This window comes from Choloepus didactylus, chromosome 2 (genome assembly GCF_015220235.1).
Source record: "Choloepus didactylus isolate mChoDid1 chromosome 2, mChoDid1.pri, whole genome shotgun sequence".
NCBI classification, from domain to species: domain Eukaryota; kingdom Metazoa; phylum Chordata; class Mammalia; order Pilosa; family Megalonychidae; genus Choloepus; species Choloepus didactylus.
The window spans coordinates 54,503,304-54,511,848 of record NC_051308.1 but is presented as its reverse complement, the minus strand read 5'-3'; positions in this window follow the sequence as shown (position 1 = coordinate 54,511,848).

Below are 8,545 nucleotides of genomic sequence, written 5' to 3'. Positions count from 1 at the left end.
TTCTCGAACATCTTCATCATCACACAAAAAAAGAATAAGAACAAAAATTAAAGTAAAAAAGAACACCCAAAACATCCCACACCCCTCCCATACCTCCCTATTATTCATTCACTCCCCATCTTCATCTTTCCACTCATCTGTCCATACACTGGACAAAGGGAGTGGGAGCCACAAGGCTTTCACAATCACACGGTCACACAGCTCAAGTCACAGAGTTACACAATTGTCTTCAAGAATCAAGGGCACTGGATTGCAGCTCAACAGCTTCAGGTATCTCCCTCCAGCCACCCCAACACACCAAAAACCAAAAAGGGATGTCCATACAATGCACAAGAACAACCTCCAGAATGACCACTCGACTCCACCTGAAATCCCTCAGCCTCCAAAACTCCATTTTGATTCATTTCTCTTTCCCTTTTTGGTCCAAGAATGCTTTCTCAATCCAACAATGCCAGGGCCAAACTCATCACCATGAGTCACGTCCCATGTTGCCAGGAAGATTTACACCCCTGGGAGTCATGGCCCACATGGGAGGAGGGCAGTGAGCCAACCTGCAGAGTTGGCTTAAAGAGATGGGCCACATCTGAGCAACAAAAGAGGTTCTCTGGGAGTGACTCTCAGGCACAATTATAAGTAGGCTTAGCTTCTCCTTTGCAGTAACAAACTTAATAAGGACAAGCCCCAAGATCAAGGGCTCAGCCTAGTAAATTGGCAGTCCCCAATGCTTGTGAGAATATCTGTAATTCCCCAGGTGGGGAAGTTTAATATTTCCACATTTTCCCCCAGTCCCCCAAGGGGGCTTTGCAAATACATTTTTATTCTATGCCCAAGTTGCTCTGGGATATATCAGGGCTTCACACTAACCTGTACAAACCTACCAGATCTCACTCCCTATTCAAAGTTCCATGTAATTACGGTGTTTGAATAAACTGACCATACAAGTTAAATTGTATAGTGTGCTACAAAAATACAGATTTTGCACCTAATAAACATCTCTTCCTTTGGTTTCACACAGAAGTCAAAGATCTAAAACACTGTCAATATCATCCTTTACCCTTGAGTCTGATCCACCCTTGTCCCAAGTCCATCTAATTCACATCTCCAATTGAAATCTGATCTTCCTCTTAGACTCTTTAACACTTGCTTTATGGGGTAATGCTGACACCCACAGCTGCCAGACTCTTGCTCCGAGTCTCAGGTGTCACACAGACACTCAAAATTCCAGGGACCGACCAGGCCATACACAAAGAGCTCAGCATCCCAGAACTTAGAACAGCCACCACAACTCAGGAATAGATGTAACTGAGACAGATTCAACCCTCAGAGTTTGCACACTACAGTCGGTCCACATTAGTGAGGCATTACAATGTTTGTCTTTTCATCTCTGGTTTATTTCACTCAACATACCATCCTCAAAGTCCATTCACCCAGTTGCATACCCCACAACCTCACTCCTTCTTGTAACAGCTCAATATTCCATTGTATATATACACTACAGTTTGCCATTCCGTTCATCAGTTGATGTAACCCTAGGCCACCTCCATCCACTGTGACTCGTCAGTTTCTGCCACCACAAACCCCACTGTGCAAATCTCCATTCATGTCCCTCTTTTCAGTTCTTCCAAGTATAAACCCAATAACAGGGTTGCAGGACCATAAAGCAACCCTATGCTTTGCTTCTGGTGGAACCACCACACTGCCCTCCAGATGGTTTGCACCATTCTACTCCCCCACAAACGGTGACTAGGTACATCCTTCTCTCCACATTTTCTCCAGCACTTGCATCTATCTGTTTATTTTTCAGACAGTTTTATTCACACACCATACATTCCCTCCTAAGTAAACAATCCTTGTGTAATCACATAGTTATGCATTCACCACCACTATCTATATGAGAAATTTCCATTTCTTCCACAAATAAAGAGAAAGAAGCAAAAAAGAAGAAGAAAAAAGAAAAAGGAAGAAGAAAAAGAAAGAGAAAAAATGACAACTATAAAAAGAAAAAATAAAAATGATATAAATTACAATAAAAAGATCAGACAACAACACCAATGCCATGAATCCCATAACCCTCCTTTATATCCCCCTCTTATAGACATTTAGCTTTGGTATAGTGCCTTTGTTACAATTTATGGAAGCATAGTACATGTTACTGTTAGCTGTAGACTCTGGTTTGCATTGATTGTATTTTTCCCCAATACCATCCATTTTCAACACCTGCAAAGTTGACATTCATTTGTTCTCCTTCATGTAAAAACATTCTTATATTTGTACATTTAATCACAATCATTGACCACTCTAGGTTTCACTAAGTTATACAGTCCCAGTCTTTATCTTCTATCATTCCTTCTGATATCCTACATGCCCCTAACCTTCCTCTTTCAACCATCCTCACAGACATCTTTGTTCAGTGAATTTACAATATTGTGCTACCATCACTCAGTGTTGTGCTATCCATTTCTGGATCTATACAATCAATCCTGTTGAACATTCTGCACTCCTTCAGTATCAAATGACCAATCTCTACCTTCTTTCTATCTCCTAGTATCTTCATTTCTACACTCTTCTCCAAACCTCTCTCTCCTGTCTTTTCCTTTCTGTAGCACTCCCTTCTTGTAGAGGAGGTCTTCTGTTCATTAACTCTCTCAGTGTCTGTTTATCTGTAAATAGTTTAAACTCTCCTTCATTTTTGAAGGACAGTTTTGTCAGACATAGGATTCTTCATTGACAGTTTTCAATATCTTTAATATGTCATACCACTGCCTTCTTACCTCCATGGTTTCTGCTGAGAGAGCCACACTTAGTCTTATTGAACTTCCCTTGTATGTAATAGATTGCTTTTCTCTTGCTGCTTTCAGAATTCTCTCTTTGTCTCTGCCATTTGACAATCTGATTGGTAAGTGTCTTGGAGTAGGTCTATTTGGATCAATTGTGTTTGGGGTACACTGTGCTTCTTGGACCTATAATTTTATATCTTTCTTAAGAGTTGGGAAATTTTCATTGATTATTTCCCTTATTATTCCTTATGCTTTTCCCTTCTCTTCTCCTTCTGGGACACCTATAACACATATATTCATATGCTTCATGTTGTCCTTCAGTTCCCTGAGACCCTGCTAATATTTTTCCATTCTTTTCCCTATCTGTTCTTTTGTGTGTAGGATTTCAGATGCCTTGTCCTTTAGTTCAGTAATCCTTTATTCTGCCTCTTCAAGTCTGCTGTTGTATGTCTTCATTGTGTTTTTCATCTCTTCTATTGCGCCTTTCATTCCCATAAGTTCTGCCATTTGTTTTTTCAAGCCTGTGAATTCTTCCTTACAGCCACCCATGTCTTCTTTATATCCTTCATCTCTTTTGTCACATTTTCCTTCAACTCTATGATTTGAATTAGAAGATTTGTTTGAACATCTTTAATTAGTTGTTTCAACTCTTGAATCTCAGTTGAGTTGTTGGTTTGTTCCTTTGTCTGACCATATCTTTGTGTTTCCTGGTGTGGCTCATGATTTTTTGCTGTCTAGGCATTTGATTTTCTTGATTTGTTTATGCTGAAGGTTGTTTTCTCTCTTTTGCCTAGGGTTTCCTTGTAGGTTTTCTTTGAAGTCTATATTTCTTTGCTTCTTTTGCTGGCCAGTTGTCAGATTGACTCTGCCCTGCAGTATTCCTCCCCAAAACAGGCACCCACCATAGCCTGCCACAGGGATGGAAGGTAGGCACTAGGCACCCCAGCAAGTTCAGTGTGTGTGGTAATATAGATCTGCTGGCTTCCAGTGGTGCTCTGTTTTCCACCAGCCAAAAAGACCTGGGTTTGTTTTAGAGCCTTGCTTTAACAGTTGTGTTGTCCATATTTCTCAGCCAAAACATGACTGGGTTTCTGTGCAGGGTGTGTAGACCAGCTCCTGTGGTCCTAATAAATGGTCTGGAGCATCTTGCTGTGTTTCTCTTCCCTTGCACTTTCCAGACTGTCCAGCAGATGGCACTGTTTGGTAAGTTAATCATCCTCAGAGCCTGCCTCTGAGCACAGGCTGCATCTACACAGGTGAGCTGAAACTGTGGGATTCCTATGCCCTCACTTTGACGACCAAAATCTGGCTCAATGTGGGGCTACACCTGTGGCAGAGTACTGCCTCATCTGACCCAGTACTCTACCCATCCCAAAGGCAAGGAAATGGCTGCTGGCTGCTGCTTCCCTCAAGAGTACAGGATGGGCTTTCAGACCCAGGGCTGGAAACACTATCTCTGTCCACATTTTCTCAATCTCTTTGTCCCTCACTGACCTGGGCCTTGAAATGTCCTCCCCTGTCCCCCAGGTCTTCAAATGGTTGGGGGTATGTCTCACTGCTGTGAGAGACTTTAAAATATGTGTACCTGGTGGGAGGGGTCTCGTCTGCTGATTCTGTGTCTTTCCCACATGGAGACTGAGTGAGGGCGAGGGGAGAGGACTGGCTGGTCTGGGACAGAAAATTCCTACTGATACTTCTCTTTCTTCAATTAGGCTTCTGAGTTTCCTTCTCCAATCTATATCATCCTCCAGAGTTTCAAACAATTCAGAACTGTCTTTTTTTTCATTGACTCTCTGGAGAGGAGTTTTCAGTACCTGTTTATGTTGCCATGTTGTGACATTACCCCCTTTACTGATCTCTTTTGAAAGAGGAGAAAAGGGAGATTATGTCAGGGAGAGCAAAGACCGACACTAAAGAGCCCACAGAGTGTCTGATTAAGGTAGACAATGAACTCGTCAGTGTTTGGCTTCAGAGATATGACATTTCATCACAGATTTATCTTTCAAGAAACTATCTTGTGGTAGTTAACACCCTCCCTGTTTGCTTACATGGGGAAGGTCTTTTTGGAGATTGCTATAGAAGAATTGAGTTGAAAGTGCAACCCCAAGTGACTTACAGAGGATGGACAGTCGAGGGTGCAGATGGCTTCTCAGATAGCCTGGTAAGAGAAAGGCTGGTCTCATGTCTTAAGGAGCTTAGGCCAATAAGCTGGGGATTGGGGCCAGCTAACAATTTGAGCTGATCCTCAAAGTCATTGTAAGCCATGTGGCTAGAAATAAAATGGCCTTTTGTGTGTGATATGCCCATGAGTTTAGAGGATCAGCTGCTTAAATCTGTACAAATAGTCTCTTGTATGAGTAATCACCCTCCAGTTCAATGAAGCCACATTCTCCTAAATTATAAGTCCTTGTCATCTCCAGGGAGCAATCATGCTGCCCCACTTGAGGTTCGCCATAGGAGGACTGGATAAAAATCTCTCCAGAACTATCTTACAAGATACAGAGAAACTGATTTGATACTGGCAACCAGCAGATGGCTTATTACATGCCAACAATGAACTGGGAATATACAGTATTCCAGAATACACATGACCTGTCTTCAATGAATTCATATTCTAAAGGGGTAAACATCCAAATGCCCCCTATGGAACTGCAGCAAATTCCGTGAAGGACACTGTCTTATTGTCCAACCACACCCACTGCAGTGAGGAGGTATTTCATGCTCAACATCAGTGGGTTTGTTTGCTCCTGAGATGGGGTCAGTTTGCTGAGCCCAGAGGGGTTCTCAGAAGTCTCCTAGCCCATGTCCTTGCCTGCAAACCAGAACACATTTAAATAACTCCGGCTCTTCTGTTTTTGTGAGGTTCCCAGGAAAGTTAATTCCACTAGCTCCCTCAAAACCTCACTCATGTGTCTCACTGCCTGTGGCAGTTTGAAGCTGTATGTGCCCCAGAAAAGGCCATGTTCTTTTTTTATCTTTTTTTTTTTTAATCTTCATTTTATTGAGATACATTCACATACCACGCAGTCATACAAAACAAATCGTACTTTCAATTGTTTACAGTTCCATTACATAGTGGTACATTCATCACCCAAATCAATCCCTGACACCTTCATTAGCACACACACAAAAATAACAAGAATAATAATTAAAGTGAAAAAGAGCAATTGAAGTAAAAAGAACACTGGGTACCTTTGTCTGTTTGTTTCCTTCCCCTATTTTTCTACTCATCCATCCATAAACTAGACAAAGTGGAGTGTGGTCCTTATGGCTTTCCCAATCCCATTGTCACCCCTCATAAGCTACATTTTTATACAACTGTCTTCGAGATTCATGGGTTCTGGGTTGTAGTTTGATAGTTTCAGGTACCCACCACCAGCTACCCCAATTTTTTAGAACCTAAAAAGGGTTGTCTAAAGTGTGCATAAGAGTGCCCACCAGAGTGACCTCTCGGCTCCTTTTGGAATCTCTCTGCCACTGAAGCTTATTTCATTTCCTTTCACATCCCCCTTTTGGTCAAGAAGATGTTCTCCGTCCCACGATGCCAGGTCTACATTCCTCCCCGGGAGTCATATTCCACGTTGCCAGGGAGATTCACTCCCCTGGGTGTCTGATCCCACGTAGAGGGGAGGGCAGTGATTTCACCTTTCAAGTTGGCTTAGCTAGAGAGACAGGGCCACATCTGAGCAACAAAGAGGCATTCGGGAGGAGGCTCTTAGGCACAACCATAGGGAGGCCTAGCCTCTCCTTTGCAGCAACCGTCTTCCCAAGGGTAAAACCTGTGGTAGAGGGCTCAGCCCATCAAACCACCAGTCCCCTATGTCTGTGGTCATGTTAGCAACCATGGAGGTGGGGTAGGTGAATACCCCTGCATTCTCCACAGGCTCCTCAAGGGGGCACTACATCTTTTTTTTTCCTTGTTTTTCTTTTTTTCTTTTGACTTTCCCTTCTTTTTTAAATCAACTGTATGAAAAAAAAGTTAAAAAGAAAACAAACATACAATAAAAGAACATTTCAAAGAGACCATAACAAGGGAGTAAGAAAAAGACAACTAACCTAAGATAACTGCTTAACTTCCAACATGTTCCTACTTTACCCCAAGAAAGTTACCTAATATAGCAACATTTCTGTGAACTTGCTCCTACTATATCCATCAGAAATTAACAGACCATAGTCATTCCTGGGCATCCCCAGAATGTTAAATAGCTTATCTGTTCTTCTTGGATTATTGTTCCCCCTTCCTTAATTCCTCTCTATTGCTAGTTCTCCTACATTCTACATTATAAACCATTTGTTTTACATTTTTCAAAGTTCACATTAGTGGTAGCATATAATATTTCTCTTTTTGTGCCTGGCTTATTTCGCTCAGCATTATGTCTTCATCCATGTTGTCATATGTTTCACGAGATCGTTCCTTCTTACTGCCGCGTAGTATTCCATCATGTGTATATACCACATTTTATTTATCCACTCATCTGTTGAAGGACATTTGGGTTGTTGAAGGACATTTGGGTTGTTTCCATCTCTTGGCAATTGTGAATAATGCTGCTATGAACATTGGCGTGCAGATATCTGTTCGTGTCACTGCTTTCCGATCTTCTGGGTATATACCGAGAAGTGCAATCGCTGGATCGAATGGTAACTCTATATCTAGTTTTCTAAGGAACTGCCAGACTGACTTCCAGAGTGGCTGAACCATTATACAGTCCCACCAACAATGAATAAGTGTTCCAATTTCTCCACATCCCCTCCAGCATTTGTAGTTTCCTGTTTGTTTAATGGTAGCCATTCTAACCGGTCTTAGATGGTATCTCATTGTGGTCTTAATTTGCATCTCTCTAATAGCTAGTGAAGCTGAACATTTTTTCATGTGTTTCTTGGCCATTTGTATTTCCTCTTCAGAGAACTGTCTTTTCATATCTTTTGCCCATTTTATAATTGGGCCGACTGTACTATTGTCATTGAGTTGTAGGATTTCTTTATATATGCAAGATATCAGTCTTTTGTCAGATACATGGTTTCCAAAAATTTTTTCCCATTGAGTTGGCTGCCTCTTTACCTTTTTGAGGAATTCCTTTGAGGTGCAGAAACTTCTAAGCTTGAGGAGTTCCCATTTATCTATTTTCTCTTTTGTTGCTTGTGCTTTGGGTGTAAAGTCTAGGAAGTGGCCGCCTAATACAAGGTCTTGAAGATGTTTTCCTACATTATCTTCTAGGAGTTTTATGGTACTTTCTTTTATATTGAGATCTTTGGTCCATTTTGAGTTAATTTTTGTGTAGGGGGTGAGGTACGGGTCCTCTTTCATTCTTTTGGATATGGATATCCAACTCTCCCAGCCCCATTTGTTGAAAAGACCATTATGACTCAGTTCAGTGACTTTGGGGGCCTTATCAAAGATCAGTCGGCCATAGATCTGAGGGTCTGTCTCTGAATTCTCAATTCGATTCCATTGAGCTATATGTCTATCTTTGTGCCAGTACCATGCTGTTTTGGCAACTGTGGCTTTATAATAAGCTTCAAAGTCAGGGAGTGTAAGTCCTCCCACTTCGTTTTTCTTTTTTAGAGTGTCTTTAGCAATTCGAGGCATCTTCCCTTTCCAAATAAATTTGATAACTAGCTTTTCCAAGTCTGCAAAGTAGGTTGTTGGAATTTTGATTGGGATTGCATTGAATCTGTAGATGAGTTTGGGTAGAATTGACATCTTAATGACATTTAGTCTTCCTATCCATGAACATGGAATATTTTTCCATCTTTTAAGGTCCCCTTCT